The 17127-nt window shown below is 38.8% G+C and overlaps 1 pseudogene; it reads left to right on the forward strand.

Moving 5' to 3' along the window:
• The window catches only part of LOC148006609 (uncharacterized), a 2902548-nt pseudogene that overhangs the window by 91909 nt on the left and 2793512 nt on the right, over positions 1 to 17127 (forward strand).

Consider the following 17127-nt stretch of genomic DNA (forward strand, 5'->3'; position numbering starts at 1 on the left):
CTTTGTAGTGCTGGATTTGTAGAAAGATTTTGTGTAAATTTGGTTTTGTCATGGAATATCTTGGTTTCTCCATCAATGTTAATTGAGAGTTTTGCTGGATACAGTAACCTGGGCTGTCATTTGTGTTCTCTTAGGGTCTGTATGACATCAGTCTAGGATCTTCTGGCCTTCATAGTTTCTGGCGAGAAGTCTGGTGTGATTCTGATAGGTCTCCCTTTATATGTTACTTGACCTTTTTCCCTTACTGCTTTTAATATTCTTCTTTATTTTGTGCGTTTGGTGTTTTGACAATTATGTGACGGGAGGTGTTTCTTTTCTGGTCCAATCTATTTGGAGTTCTGTAGGCTTCTTGTATGTCTATGGGTATCTCTTTTTTTAGGTTAGGGAAGTTTTCTTCTATGATTTTGTTGAAGATATTTACTGGTCCTTTGAGCTGGGAGTCTTCACTCTCTTCTATACCTATTTTCCTTAGGTTTGATCTTCTCATTGAGTCCTGGATTTCCTGTATGTTTTGGACCAGTAGCTTTTTCCGCTTTACATTATCTTTGACAGTTGAGTCAATGATTTCTATGGAATCTTCTGCTCCTGAGATTCTCTCTTCCATCTCTTGTATTCTGTTGGTGAAGCTTGTATCTACAGCTCCTTTTCTTTTCTTTTGATTTTCTATATCCAGAGTTGTTTCCATGTGTTCTTTCTTGATTGCTTCTATTTCCATTTTTAATTCCTTCAACTGTTTGATTGTGTTTTCCTGGAATTCTTTCAGGGATTTTTGTGTCTCCTCTCTATGGGCTTCTACTTGTTTATTTATGTTTTCCTGGAATTCTTTCAGGGATTTTTGCGATTCTTTCAGGCATTTTTGCGATTCCTCTCTGTAGACTTCTACTTGTTCTCTAAGGGAGTTCTTCACGTCTTTCTTGAAGTCCTCCAGCATCATGATCAAAAATGATTTTGAAACTAGATCTTGCTTTTCTGGTGTGTTTGGATATTCCATGTTTGTTTTGATGGGAGAATTGGGCTCCGATGGTGCCATGTAGTCTTGGTTTCTGTTGCTTGGGTTCCTGCGCTTGCCTCTCGCCATCAGATTATCTCTAGTGTTACTTTGTTCTGCTATTTCTGACAGTGGCTAGACTGTCCTATAAGCCTGTGTGTCAGGAGTGCTGTAGACCTGTTTTCCTCTCTTTCAGTCAGTTATGGGGACAGAGTGTTCTGCTTTCGGGCGTGTAGTTTTTCCTCTCTACAGGTCTTCAGCTGTTCCTGTGGGCCTGTGTCTTGAGTTCACCAGGCAGCTTTCTTGCAGCAGAAAATTTGGTCTTACCTGTGGTCCTGAGGCTCAAGTTCGCTCGTGGGGTGCTGCCCACGGGCTCTCTGCAGCAGCAGCAACCAGGAAGTCCTGTGCCGCCCCTTCCGGGAGCTTCAGTGCACCAGGGTTCCAGATGGTCTCTGGCTTTTTCCTCTAGCGTCCGAGATGTGTGTGCAGGGAGCAGTCTCTTCTGGTTTCCCAGGCTTGTCTGCCTCTCTGAAGTTTTAGCTCTCCCTCCCACGGGATTTGGGTGCAGAGAACTGTTTATCCGGTCTGTTTCTTTCAGGTTCCGGCGGTGTCTCAGGCAGGGGTCCTGCCGCTCCTGGGCCCTCCCCCACGGGAGCCCAGAGGCCTTATACAATTTCCTCTTGGGCCAGGGATGTGGGCAGGGGTGAGCAGTGTTGGTGGTCTCTTCCGCTCTGCAGCCTCAGGAGTGCCCACCTGACCAGGCGGTTGGGTCTCTCTCTCACCGTGTCTGGGAGCAGAGAGCTGCTGCGGGCCGGGATCTGCGGGTGTGGGACTTCCGGTAAACACAGAACGTGCCCGGTCCTAGAGGAATTCTGCTTCCGTGTGTCCCAAGCTCACCAGGCAGCTTTCTTGCAGCAGAAAAGTTGGTCTTACCTGTGGTCCCGAGGCTCAGGTTCGCTCGTGGGGTGCTCCCCAGGGGCTCTCTGCAGCGGCAGCAACCAGGAAGACCTGTGCCGCCCCTTCCGGGAGCTTCAGTGCACCAGGGTTCCAAATGGTCTTTGGCTTTTTCCTCTGGCGTCCGAGATGTGTGTGCAGGGAGCAGTCTCTTCTGGTTTCCCAGGCTTGTCTCCCCTTTAAACTCTTTAATTCGTTATCTAACCCTGTTTCTGACGCACTGTCTTGCCCTCCCCCCAACGCTCTCCGCTTTGCTGTTATAGCTGAGCTGTTCCCACGCGACCTCCGAAGCCATTTGGCGGTAGCTAGAAACTCAAAGGTCAATAGAAAAAGCCTGAGGGTTGCCAGAGCAACCACAGCGGCACCTGCCGCGTCCGGCAGGGGACTGAGTTGGAGCAGATCAAGGCTAGCCATGGTCTCTCAGAGTTTTTTACCTGTATTCCATAGCTTCTGAATTTCTTCCGTGAAACGGAGGCCTCTCGTAGCACCGGCGATGTTTTTGTCCCGGGTTTCTCGGCACCAAATGTCCCACGCGCGACTTTCCGCCGGCAAGAAGCACACGAGACATAGAAATTCTTGCTATGAGTGATACTTTATTCCTATCTCATGGAGAAGCCCCGCGCGCCGGCCAGGCGCGCCTATTTAACCCTCGCGCATGCATCCACACCTGATTGGTTGCTTACTCATGATCTCATCAGGCACGCCCCGGAATGGGCAAAGACCTGGAAGGAAGGCACTCTTGCACATGCACTCAGTTAACTTCCTGAGAGGGGGGCCAGCTTGCGCAGCGAAGGCTGGCGCCATCTTGACTGACTTGGCCTTCCACGTGGGGTGCAGTGGAAGCCAGCGCCATCTAGTGGTGGCGCATGTTATTGTGGCCCTCTACATTTAATGAGTTTTTAAATAACCATACCACTAATTTTCAATTTTAATCCCCAGGAATTAAATTCCTAAAGCATATTGTGCCATAACTGACATGGATAAATCCTACCTCATAGTAACTAGTACTTTTTTAAATAGGCAAAGACATATTTGTATCCATGAAAGTACATTGTTTCAGGTAGCACAATTTAAATTTTCAATCTCCTCCTTCCTCTCCAGCCTGTCAATAGCCTTATTTTCAAATGTTTTCCTATTTCCCATCCTTTCCTTTTCACTTCCTCAGTCAGGTTCTTCCAATGAAATTTAGGTCTGATACACAGTATTCCTGCTTGGCATCATCTTCTGTGAATATGTAAGAGATATACTCCTTTCCATGGTCCTTCCTCTTATGTTCATTAATGGACCTGGTGAAATTCAATGAAAACACACTAAGAAGTGAAATAAATGGTATAGTGACTTGTTTTCATATAAATCAAGGATGTAATTACAAAATATTAATTTTAAATTAATAGGCTAAATAGCAGTTTTGTGCTACAACAAATAAAAGCAGTTTTTCAAAAAACAAAACAAAACAAACAAACAAAAAGCAAAAACAGGGTATGTTGCAAAACAAAGCAGGTGAGCCCTAAACTATGACATTTAGGAAGCAGATTTTGTTCTGAAAATATTTCTGCCTATAGTAATGGAACCAAGATCATACATGGTTCAGAACCAAGAAGTATACCTTTTCAGTGTGCACAGTATTGTAATCTGTATTGACAATAGGTCAATATTACTTCCTGAATCCTATTTGAGCCGATATAAAGGTAGGGGAAGAAAAGTATGAAAAGGGCGGCCACCACATTCTCAAAGTTGAAAAGGTAAGATATTCCAAAAACAGTTAGAAAACATTTACTGGGAGTCTAATCCTGATGCTGAAACCAAAGAACCGGAAAAGAAAGTCATACACCAACATCTCTGATGACATAGGTGCACAAGGCATTAATAAAATATGTGTAAACCAAATGCAGTATCACAAACAGATTTCCGATTAGGCGTAAGGCAACTTCATCCCAGAGATGGAGGAAAGCGTCAATACATGAGAATTAACATAATCTACCACATAAGTACAAGTACCACCCTATTGCAAACATAAAAGACCTTTGATAAAATACAGCCTTCATTTGTGATGAAAGTCTTGCAGAGAATAAGGATACAAGGGATTTGTCTCAACTTGATATAGGCAATATACAGCAAAAGTCATCCGAAAGAGAGAATAATTCAAAGTACTTGTGTTGGAATCAGGACCAAGACAAGGATGTTCACTCTTCTCACTTCTCAACAAACTTCTTACAGTGTTAGGTGAAGCAATTAAACAAGTCAAGTTAATGAAGCAAATACAAATTAGAAGGGAAGAAATCAATATATGTTTATTTTCAGGTTTTAAGATTCTATACATAAAAACTAAATCATAAAAAAAACTCCTAGAACTGATAAATATTGATAAAAGTTGAAAAACACAGAGTTAAAGCACAGGAATCAGTATCCTTTTTAATATACAAAAGACAAACAGAGAAAGCAAGGGGACAATACTATTCTCAAGAAACAAAAAAAAAAAAAAAACAGAACAACAACAAAATACTTGAACTAAATATGACAAAGGAATGTGTGCCATGAAAACTGTAAAACACTAAAGAAATTCACGGAACATATTCCTGCTTAAGAAACAGCTACAGGTGTCTCTTGCACTCTTGCTAAGAGCAGAAGAATAAATAATACTCTGTTAGTACTCAGTGGCTTCTGGGATTTTCTTAACATTCACGTCACCACAGAGAACTACAAACAAATAAGAAACCTCTTAACTTATTGAGAAGCAAATCCCAACCTCCATGCATTTTTCATGTAAATAAAATAAACCATTTAAGTATCAAGTTTAAAATGGAGATAGGATGTAGTATGCACCGTCCCTCCTCCCCGCACCTTCTCCCCCCTCCCCCCCCCATTACCACAGTCCTGTGGGTGTTACTCAGTGTGACAGCTCCAAGGACTATGTGTCCTGAGAGCTATGTGTCCTGAGGACTTGATGCTGTTATGCTGTTATGGAGTTCTGCTCTTCTCACTTCCACCATGTTCCTCATAATCTAAGAATTATGGGAAAACTTCAAGGTGCCTCAAATCACTCACTGGCCAACATATCTGGCACTAACAATTGATTTCTTATACACATTTTTGCCCTCAGCTTCCTGATGAGATTTATTAAGAATTGCTCTTGAGTAGATACTCATTCTGAGGATTTAAAGTAGATATGACTGATTTTTATATAAGTGGTTAGATCTGTGAGTCTTTTAAGAATACTTTTTAAGGATAAATAATGAAATAATTACTCCTGTCTTTGTCTAGAAGAAAACTAAATCAATTACATTGCGATTTAATGATGCTTGAAAGATTTGGCTGGGACATATAAATGATGGAACAAAGAATAAAGCACAAGGGTTAGGGCATCCATCAACTATGTGTATCTGTTAAGGCTTGTGTATGATGGGCTGGAACACTGTTCCTTCTACCATCAACTCTGTGTGTGCGTGCGTGCGTGCATGCGTGCATGCGTGCGTGTGTGTGTGTGTGTGTGTGTGTGTGTGTGTGTGTGAATTTTCTCTCTTCCCTGGTCTTTCTAACTGACCCCAAGGACTGAAGAGTTCATAGGTTTTTCGCTAATCAGAGAGAGTGCCAACCCCCCAGTAACTTAAGCTTTGCTCCCTCAGAAAACTGTCTGTTGAGTAACATCTCTAGTCGCTGGCTGCCTGTGGCAGCATCCCCATAGGTATCTGGATCCACCCCCATCAATAGCTTTCAGCACTGAACCCCAAAGGCTGCCGGCCTCATTTTACCCACCACACAGATGCCAACATTGGTCATCAGCAATGGTAGAAAATCGTTTACTTTTAATTTAGAAGGAAATCGAGTTTCAGCTTAATTTTCTGAGTGTTTCTTGAATGTATGTGACTGTGTCCGTGAAGAGACATACTGCCCAGAAGGGCAGGTATGAACAGATGTGAGGCGAGTTTTTCTTATTTGTAAAGACTGACTAATAAGGCCACGCCAATGCCATTCAAATAAAAAAAGAAAAAGAAAAAGAAAAATGTAGCTTTCAATTCCTTGTCATTTTATAACTGAAGGAAGCTAAACATGACAATGCCTATTACTATTATTATTATTATTATTATTATTATTATTTTTGTTTTCACTGGAGGATCACTAGGGACTATTATTTTATTTAAAATTCTTTTCATGGTAGTATAGATGAAGGACTCAAACTGAAATATTTCCTTTGTAATATATATTTCATAAGTGGAAATTGTAGAACTGACTTGCAAGGCTTAATCTTTCTAAAAATATAAAAAAAAATCAACTATCCATTAAGAAATAGAACTCACTTAGCTTCTCCATACCTGCTTTCATAACCACAAGAAGCAATTTCATCTCTTGAAAAAAACAGAATCAATTCAATTTCTTTGCGTAGAATCGGGATTCTTACTCACTGATGAATCTGATATTAGGTCTGCATTAAAATAAGATTTAATCATTATGTTAAAATATATTTTCCTTAAATTTTATTAAGGAAATATGGTTTCTATTATTTTCAGGTGCAAATATTTAGGTTCCAAACACCTGCACGAATGGCCATTATTTCTATACTTAGTATAAAAATTAGTAAAATTGTTTTTTTATTCTTCAGCAGTGTTCAGAGAAAAACGCGTCACAGTAAACTCACGGTATCATGTTTTAAAAAATGTAATCCATTCTGTTACCTTGTCAGACAGTCCCTGGGGTAGGCAAGGGTGAAAGTGGTAAGGAGGATGAAGTCCACCTCCTTGCTTAGGAGAACTATGCAGCTCACTATAACAGGAAAAACAGAAAAGAAGTTTCTTGGAATGGTTATTTTTTCTTTCCTAAAAGAACTTTCTATAGAACTTACAGCTAATATGTTAAAGAAATTTCAAGTTTCTGCCAGCCATTTGATTAAACAAAAACTTACTAATCATTTTTAGAAAGTTTGGTTTCCTGTTTCCCATATCCAGAAACTAAGTCAGTGTAACTAGATGATCTCATCTATACAGTACATCCATCCATACATGCGTGCACACACACACACACACACACACACACACACACACACACACACACAAATATATGCACATTATATAAATATTTTTATATATTATAATGACACTTTATCTTAAACATTAAAGTATTTCTTTTATGCACAGGTAAAAACAGTCTAACAGCATTATTTTCTACTTGTCATGAAACAGGTGCACCTTCAACTAAAAAACCTGAGCTCAATTTTTGTCAGTAGTAACTGCTTTACAAAACATAATTTCAGTATCGATAGAAAAACAGCTTACCAGCATTTGTAATATGCAAACCAAATTTGCAATCTCACCCAGATGTATAAATGTGCCCGGCACCTGAACCATAAAGAAGTCAATTAATAATGGATAAGTATATTAAAGAAATTGGTCATTGCTCTGGATAATACTATTAGGTTAAGCATGATGTGTGCTGTTATAGAACTTTTTCTGCTACAAACAACACTGTTAGTAAAGCAAGACCCAAATCTATCACTTTAGCTAATTCCAAACAAAGCTATTCTGTGTACACTGCAACAGCACATAGTTAAAAATACTACTCAGTGCCTCTTTTTTCACACATATTGAAACACCTTAATGCTCTATGAAAAACAGCAAAGTTATTGCACCACCAGAAATACACAGTATAATATCTAACTTCATTTCAATAGAGCATGAGACTTAATCTCAGGGTCAAGTGCACCAATTATAAAAGGAATTAAACACTCTAACTAGTTCAAATAAAAGACATACAATCCAGGTACTTTATTTACAGGTCATAAGCCTAATTGGGCAGGTTTACAGCTATACTAAACTATTTCCATGCCATAATGTCCCTTGTTCCTTGCTGTTTTTCCAGGCCATATGCTCAGGGTCCATCTCCTCACATGGTGGCTTCCTCCTCCCTTGGTCTCCTCTCTTGTTCCCCCTTCTCCTCCCTCTTGAGACCCTCCACTCCATCCTCAAGTCCCACCTTTCTTCTTCTATTGCCTAATCACAGACTCTATCCATTTTTGATGAGTTAAACTAAGAAGCAAACTTTACAAAGCATCACTTGGGGTACCTGAGGATCTGTTCCTCACGGCTTCCAGATCTTGGGAGCCAGTATGTAGGGAGCATTTAAATACAAGCAGCACCACACCAACCCCACCAATAACTTTTCCTTATCTGACCAATAACCATCAACATCTTTACCTAATACAGCACATACAGATATTTTCAGATCCTAGCACCCATAGCTATGGCTTCTGGTAAAATGTAAGTATATGTCACATTCTTACAAACTCAAGACAAACTGAGCATTTATCCATTGTTTTCACCACAGTCCACTATTTAATCTGCAAGAATTTAAGGGTCTTCTATAACAAACCAACAGAAAATGCCACTAAACAAAGACAACAGCCATGATATATTATATTCCAAAGTTACAACCATGAATTAAGCTTTAAAGGGAAGTTACATAACCTTTATATTTTATAGACTTTTAAAAGAAGAGTCTCATTTGGAAATTATGCAAAGTTCATCTTTGACCACTGAGTGTGGGCCATGCACCCCCACTGCCATGGCCTGAGAGGCAACACCAGAGTGTTGCTCTTCACTGGGCTAGCTGACCTGTTCCACAGTGCAGCAGAGTGCATGGGTCTCTCCACAAGCAGAGTGAGCTACTCTATGTGAGATTCGTGGAAATGGAAGGATACACGGTCCTCACTGGAGGGCAAACTAGACAAGCACATGGAGAAAGAATGTGGAAGAATAGTTGGAGAAATCAGAGACCAGGACACAAAATTGTGAAAGAGTAATCACTGAGAGTCAGTCTGTGACTAATAGAATTTAAATTGTTGCTCTTGTAGAATGAAAAGTAAAGTTGCTAACAAGGTAGAAAACATCTGCATCCTCAGAATCCAGGAAGGGTTTGTAAAAGGCCCCAAACATGTGCAGAGATTAAATAGCTCTAAACAGAATCATCAAAGAGATGATTCAGGAAACAGCACACAAAGGAAGTCACAGATGGATCAAATGCTCTGGTTACATTGACCTAATTTCTTAATATAAGGAACAAGAAATCAGTTTCCAAAAAACACGAAAGATGCTTCATCTAACAATACAAGTCAATATTAGACCTAATTTTTATAGAGCTAATGTGTAGAAGTCAAAGATACTAACTTCTAAAATGACTCTTAGTACGTTTAATTTTTGTGCAATGTCTAATAATGACTCAGAGAATGTGATGTTGGAAAAAAGTAGAAGAAAGGCATTGGAAAAGGAGTTTTAGGCACAGGTTTGGCTATAAATTTAGTAAAAGACAATCTAGTCATTTTATACCTAGCAAATACTTTTACAGGCTCCAAATGGGTCAAAGACCTTAAGATACAAAAATGAATGTCATAAAGTTAAAACAAGAATATAGTATCAAGGTATTATGACCACTTTTTTAAAGGAAAGGAATATTTCATTTTGTGGAACTTAAACATTTCCTCTAATATTTTACTTCTGGTGGCCCATCCAAAGGAAATGAAAAAGATATGAATTATAAAAGGATGTTAAATATTTTAAAAATCCAGTGGCTAATAAGATGCAGCTAATTAAGTAAGCAAAGAAAATATTCTGCTGCCAAACCATGCTTGGCCAGCCAGTGATGGAAAAACAAGACAAAAGAAGATTAGTTTCCTGCTATTTTCAAAGAACAAGCACCTACCCAGGTCAAAATCTAGATGCAGACTACTAAAACAAGCAGCTGACTTGGCGTCTACCCACCAGACTGAGCAACAAAGGAACTTAGAAACAGCACCAAACATACACAACAGTTTTTCCCCCTCATTTTGACAGATGTTCACTCAGTAGTTTCTTAGTTTTCAGCATGGGGCACGTACTGTGTACTTCCTTCAGTTACTCGTCCCTTGGTTAAATTTTTATCTATTTAATAATACGAAGTAGGAAATTCAGAAAGAAAAAGCAACATTGTACACAAGTATGCTGAAGAAACTGACCACAAGCAATGAAACAAAGACTCAACAAGCTTAGGAAGTTATCCCAAGATCTACTGACACAAATTACTAATCTCAAAATTTTCTGAAAACATTTAACAGCTAATAAGAACCCTAGAAAACTTGAAAAACTGATACACATATAAATTATAAATGTGTGTCTACAATCACCCTTCCCTGTGCACCGTGTAAGCAGATGATGGCAACTAAGAAAGACTAATTCCTGCAAAAAAATCCAGATGGCCAGATTCTGTTTTGCCTCAACAGGGTCATTTCGAAAATAATCATTGTTTTTTTTTTTTTTAAATCTGACAAAACAGGAAACAGAAGTAACTGGGATAGAACCAAATCTAGATCCTTTCTACTGTGCTATATGTCTTTCTTCTGGTTAATGTGTTCCTAAAACAATGATTTTTTTTTTTTTTAATATTTGTGGTTTTACAATTTATTCTACAAGGAAACCAATGGGAAAGACTTGCCAATTTCTTTGGAACTGTAATGCATGGTAGTAAAACAAATGAAGATCTTGTGATTGTAAAGAGACTAATTTTCCAAGACAGTTATGGAAATATTTCTTCTACGAAACCAGCTAACTCAAATGAGGCATTTAGACTCTGGTTACAATAGTCGTGTGTCCTTCCTTGAGTCGGGGTTCCCTGCTCTGTAGCCTTCCCTTAAAAGTTCTGTTCTCTTGGTGTCATCTCCTGAAAGCCGAGGTTAGGTACCATGGTGTCTGCTTTTAAGTTCTAAAAAATACTGAAAAACATAAACTTCAGTGTCTGCACAGTGACATAAGCCAAATCGCTAATAGCTCATCTAGTTAATATGAAAAAATCATGCTTTCACTCCCAACCTATGTTGGGATTGAGTTCCAGGTGAACATCATCCTCCAGTTCCAGAAACCAAAACTATACACTGGTCAATCCTCAGCTTTAGATTTTGTTTGGATTCATGTTGTCACTTGTAGAAGTTTGGACCTGGTTCTTCCTCTCAGCCCCATGCTCCCAGACATAAGACGGAGACTCAAAATATATTAACAAATACCTTGGCCATAGAGTTAGACTCTTCTCTGACAAATTCTAACCCACTTACTCATATCTACATACCACCCTGTGGCTTATTACCTGTGCTCAGGAACCACGAGTCTGTCTGTTCACATTTTCCAGGGCAAATCTCTTCGACCTGGCTCTGTCCCAGAATTCTTTCTGCCTCCTAGATGTCCCACCTTATATTCTACCCTTTCCTATAGGCCATAATTTTTTTTAACTGAAAGGTGATATATCCATACAAATACACAAGATACTCTCTCTACAGTCACTAGCATTCTTAAAGCCTTCAAATAGCTAATTATTCCAATTCTACTTTTACTTCTAACGCACCAACACCAACACCAACATTCAGAGACCATCCATGGGAGGACTATTGCTTTAAAGAACTTATGTGCACCTGCTTTTTCTTTCAGTTTATTCTGGTAATAATGCCACTCCAGCTGGGTGTTAGCATCAGGATGAAAAGGTGTTCTATGTAGACCAGGCTGGCCGGGAACTCATAGAGTTTCACCTGCTAGGATTAAAAGCTTGCTCCACCAAACATGGCTCTGATGAACTGACTCAATCTAACAGCAGGAGAGTCAGTTTTCTGTGGCCTTTGATTTCTTACAAAGAAAAACAGGCAACTCGGATACCAGGTTCAGATTGTAGGAGAAGAAAATGAGACAAAAAACTACAATCAGACTTTTGTAATTCTGGTATAAGTAGTTATAAATATATTTAGGGAGCAGGGGGCTCAGAACAAAGAGACATGTAACACACAAGCTCTCCTGCCTCACTACATAAGCCAGACAAAAGAACAATAGACCAGAAGGTAAGTATCCCTAGCCTAAAATCAATTCCTTTACATTCAAAAAAATCCCTTTCAGAGCTGAGTCAAAACTACCTAGAACAAAAATAAAGCCTTGTTGGGAATCTAGAATTTTCTAGTATTTTCACATAAGAGAAAAACTGACTTTCAAACGAAACTTCAAATGTAGCTATCTTGTCCAGAAAGAACTAAAGAAAAATGCTAAATAAATGCTTCTAATACTAATAAGTAGTACACATATAAACCTGAAATTTCATTTGCAAAACAGACTGCCCAGTTGACTCAACTCAATGATATAGAATTATCCAAAACCCAGAAGTTAGTATGTTTACCTACATTAAGGGAGGAGTTATTTGAACAGAAGAGAAAGTTTAAAGACACACTGTAGCGGAAAATTTCCCTTAATGAGCAATAAAAAGATATAGAAAACATCCAGAAACTCTCATCTATGTGAGATAACAGAGTCCTCACTTTAAGATACACTTCTCTGTATATTTCAACGTACACTAAAGTAGTACTATTCTAATTTCCCTATACCTGTGATAATAAAGGGTAGCCAATTTGTACAAATGAATAAATTAAATTGAGAAAAAACAAAACACTTTCCAAAGAATATATTGTTATCATTTCAGATACACACACACACACACACACAGACACAGACACACAGACACACAGACACTCCCTCTCTCTCTCTCTCTCTCTCTCTCTCTCTCTCTCATGTATCAATTTTTTTAAACAAACAAAAATACAGATCGTTAAGATCTGTTATACTTCTTACACCCAGGAGACAAAGAAGAAAACAGCATCAACATGCCTTCCAGAGCTCTGATGTCTAGGTGCCCTCAATACTGACATATTGCCTAAACGGAAAAAAAGAGCATTCAAACCCAAACTAATTCTTCTCATTAAAATCATATTTAGTTATTTTTAAAAAATCACATTTAAGAATAATGTTAACATAATGTAGAATATATTATGGACTGTACACCACCTCAATAGATGAATTTCCATTTCTTCAGTTTTCTGATAGAATGTTAAATCACTTCTAACAATAGCATAGCATTATTTCCTATTCTACATTCTAACCTTCTTCCTTTAAGATTATAATTTTATAAGATAATCTTATTATACATCTTAGTTATGTGTAGTTTCACCTATTTAGCTTTGATAAACTCCATTCTGCACAACTCTACACATTTTATTTAATGAAACAATTACAATGGCTACTACTACTCAATGTTCTTGATAAGTAATAAAACACAAGGAGTTAGATTAATTCTCACAACACTATAGGGAAAAATTACTATCACCCACAACTTTTATATTAGTAATATAAGTTCAACAGCTGGTGAGTGCCCAAATTGGAATTTATTTCCAGTCAGTCTGATTTCCAAGCTCTTAAATTATCATACTTGTTGTTATTAAAATCTCGTTGTAATAAAATACCCACCACACCCATCCAAATAGAGCACACAAAACTAACACAGTTCCACTTGGTGAGATTTAATGGGAGAACAAGACAAGGGAAAGGGGCAAGAGAAAGAAGAGAAAAGAATGAAGAGATGAGAGAGCATGAGGGCAGAAGAAGTCTGCCTTTCATTTGGAATATGACATAACTACTCCCACATGGAGTTGGGATTTGGACCAAAGGAATACTGGGAAAGTAGGGCTGTTGCCATGTCAACAGTTACCAAATGGTGTTGCTGCTCAAGGCAATTCCTGATACCAACAATACTGCTGTTATAATTCGACATATTTCAAAAAGTAGTTCACAAAAAACAGTCTATATACACATTATTAGCTCTTATTTCATTATTAGCTCTTACTAGTTCTGCCACATTACTATTATATTTATGGAGATGAAAGCAAATATTTTCTCATAAGGAAAATTACTGACTTAGAATAACCAGAGATTGTTAATAAGGATTATTATAACCCAACTATTAGTATAACACTACATTATAATAATAGTACTTCTAATAAACCCCCTGGTGTTCCAAAATATGATAGTACAGGTCCTAAAACTGCCACCCATTTCTACCTATCTCAAGCTCTGGCCGAATCTTTCCTGCATTGTGACAGCCAATTCTGTGAAAAACTGACTCATAAAAGGCCAGTGAAAGAAGAACACAGACTGGAAACAATTAAAATAAAGTCTATTCAGTCCCAAATCAAAGTACACCTGCCTGTTAACATAAAGGACAGAGCAAGCACTGAAGATCCAGGTAAATGTATTTAAAATGCAAATTATAGCAGCCCTCAACAAACACCGAGAAGTGAACAAAATGATCTAAGTATTAAAAGAAAAAACAAAACAAACAACAAAAAAACCCAAAAACCCCAAACCACTCTTTCTCTTCAACAAGTAGCAGATGCCAACATGGAGATCTTCATGAAGACCCTAATGGGCAAGACCATTACTCTTGAGATTGAGCCCAGTGACACCATCAATAATGATCCAAGACAAGTAAGGCATCCCACTGACTAGCAGAGCTGATATTCGCTGGCAAACAGTTGGAGGATGGCCACACCCTGTCCAACTACAACATCCAGAAAGAGTCAACCTTGCACCTGGTGCTGCGTCTGCACAGTGGCATCATCGAGTCATCCCTTTATCACCTCGTCCAGAATTACAATTGTGACAAGATGATCTGCCACAAGTGCTACTCATGCCTGCACACAGCGTAGTCAACTGCTACAAGAAGTTCGGCCACTCCAACAACCTGAGCCCCAAAGAAGAAGGTCAAATAAGGCTGGAGCCATACCTGGCCTGTGACCCTGTGACCAAATAAAATCCATTGACTGGGGCAAAAAAAAAAAAAAAAAAAAAAAAAAAAAAAAAAAAAGAGAGAGAGAGAGAGAGAGAGAGAGAGAGAGGGAGAGAGAGAATGACAAAGAAAAATATCAAGCTGGGCACAGGACTTAAACCCTAGCATTCAGAGACAGAGGGTAGGCACATCTCTGTAAGTCTGAAGGCAGCCTGGTCTACAAAGTGAGTTCCAGGACAGCCAGGGCTATACAGAAAACCCTGACTCAAAAACAAAACAAAATTCTGACAATTAGCTTTCCTGTGTAAAACCATTATGACTCTTTAGCATATCCAACAAAGATTTATGTATTGGTGGCAAGAAAATACACTGTTAACTATGAATACTCTATGCTGGTACAGAACACCAGACAAACCCACATTTGGAAAACAGCTGTGTAAGAAATATAGTAAGATACACATTTAAACAACTAACATAATAATCCAATAGGATTTTGTACTAAAAACTGAGATCTTACGAGTAAACTGTAGTGGTTTGGCTTGATGCTGCTTGTATATTATTGTTCATATTGGTTCCTCAAGAGGGGTTGCCCCCACCCCACAAGCAGAGCATCATGTACTTAGGTGATGCTATGTGAACCTTCTCTCCACTTTAATAGGTCAATAAAAGGTTAGAGTCTATGATTGGGTACTGGATAGGAAAGGTGGTACTTGAGGCTCAGGAGGGGGTGGCAGGTAGAAGGAGAAAAAGAATGAAGGAAGGGGAGAGAAGGAAGCCACTATGCACCAGAATCATGTGGCTGGGAGAAACCAGAAGTAATAAGGAGTCTTAGAATTGGGAAATAAGTTAGTATTGTATTAGATATGCCCAATCTAGGCATATAACTTATAATTAAAATATTTGGATTGTGTTTCTTTTACATGGGCTGTTAGTGTTGGAAATTTTAGTAACAAATTGACAAACCCATGTCTGGCTTAGAACCAAAGTAGCCGGATACAGAAATCCACCCCCGGTCCACTGAATATTAACAACTAGGGCTTCACTCTAAAGCTGCTTCAGGGTGTTAATTAAGCATGAGTCTAAAGGGTGTACAGAGAGCTAACTGAGATGCTCCCTGCCCAAGCCCCAAGCAAACCTAGGCAACCAGAGATACCACACCAGCCCTGAGCTGGGACACAAGGTGGCGCCAATGCCACAACACAGTTGTGGTTCCCTGAGTGTGAGAAAAAAAAAAGGACAGGAAGTCAAGGTTGCCTGAGATGAGGCCTTCACAACTGAAAATTTGCAACTGAAAACACAGCAGGTATCTTTCCAAAGCTTTCTCCCAGATAACAATGGGCTGGTCTAGGCATCTCTCTCCCAAGTCAACCTTCCCATGCACACTTTGATTTCCAACATCCCTCCACTTCTAAACAGGGCACAGGACACAGGCAGCAAGACCAGCTCTCTCAACTGCTTACACTGCAGGCTGTGTAAGATCAATACACAGGATGAAGGCTATACAGGACAGTCAAAAGACCTAAAGGGCTCAAAACACAAAAACCAAGGGTCTTTGTACAGTCAGCCCCTCCCTACTAGTGAAAGAACCTGAAAGGACCTTAATGTCCTAAAACAAACACCAGAAGGAAACAAAGATAAAAGAAACTTCAGACCAAATATAAGAATTAAAATAGTACCACTGCAATCTGTTCCTCCTTCACTTTCCCCCACATAAGGTGATATAGAAAATTGAAGAGTTTCTTAAGTAGTGAATATAAAAAGCAGTGATTTTGTTTTTAACATTCTTAGCTTCTCAGAGTATATATGACCAAAGTCTAAGAAATTAAATTTGCCAAGGTATTGTGAAGAAAATTTTTGCATTTTCTATAGGCTAACTCTAAAAGCTGTACCAGGATCCACTCTGAAGTAACACTTTACCAGCAAAACTTGTAATTATAAACAGTATGATCTGCTCTCCTTAGTCAAATATCTTGATTGATTAGTACTTAACTTTAATTCAACGAATAAATAAAATAGTTAGATTCAGTCATCACAGAGACAACAACAGTACAATTAATACAGTAATGAAAATGTAGCTTTACCTTGTGTCTATATAACAAGGAACTATAGTAAGGACTAAAGAGGGCTAATATTGCACATACCTTAAGAGGCATGGACCTGGGCAGGAGAGATAGCTCAGTGGATAAGAGGTCCTGAGTTCAATTCCCAAAAACCACATGGTGACTCACAACCATCTGTAATGGGATCTGATGCCCTACCCTGATGTGTCTGAAGACCACTACAGTGTACTCATGTTAATTGATTAGTTAATTAATTAATTGATTAGCCATGGACCCAGAGAAACAAGGTGAATTCATCTAAACCAGTATGAAGACAACCAGGCAATCAAGCACAGTAATATATGAAGATACCTTAAATGACAAATATGTATCAGTCAACTGCATGGATTAAAAAAAATGACACTGACATACATATTGATAGCAATTTGCTGTCATTTGGGGGCAAACGTACACAACTATGACCATCAAGAAGACTCAAAATAAGAAAAATTTGGGTAGTAATACTCAATAAAGAAAGAC

Source organism: Rattus norvegicus, chromosome 2, assembly GCF_021556685.1.
Source record: "Rattus norvegicus strain SHRSP/BbbUtx chromosome 2, alternate assembly SHRSP_T2T, whole genome shotgun sequence".
In the NCBI taxonomy this organism is placed as follows: domain Eukaryota; kingdom Metazoa; phylum Chordata; class Mammalia; order Rodentia; family Muridae; genus Rattus; species Rattus norvegicus.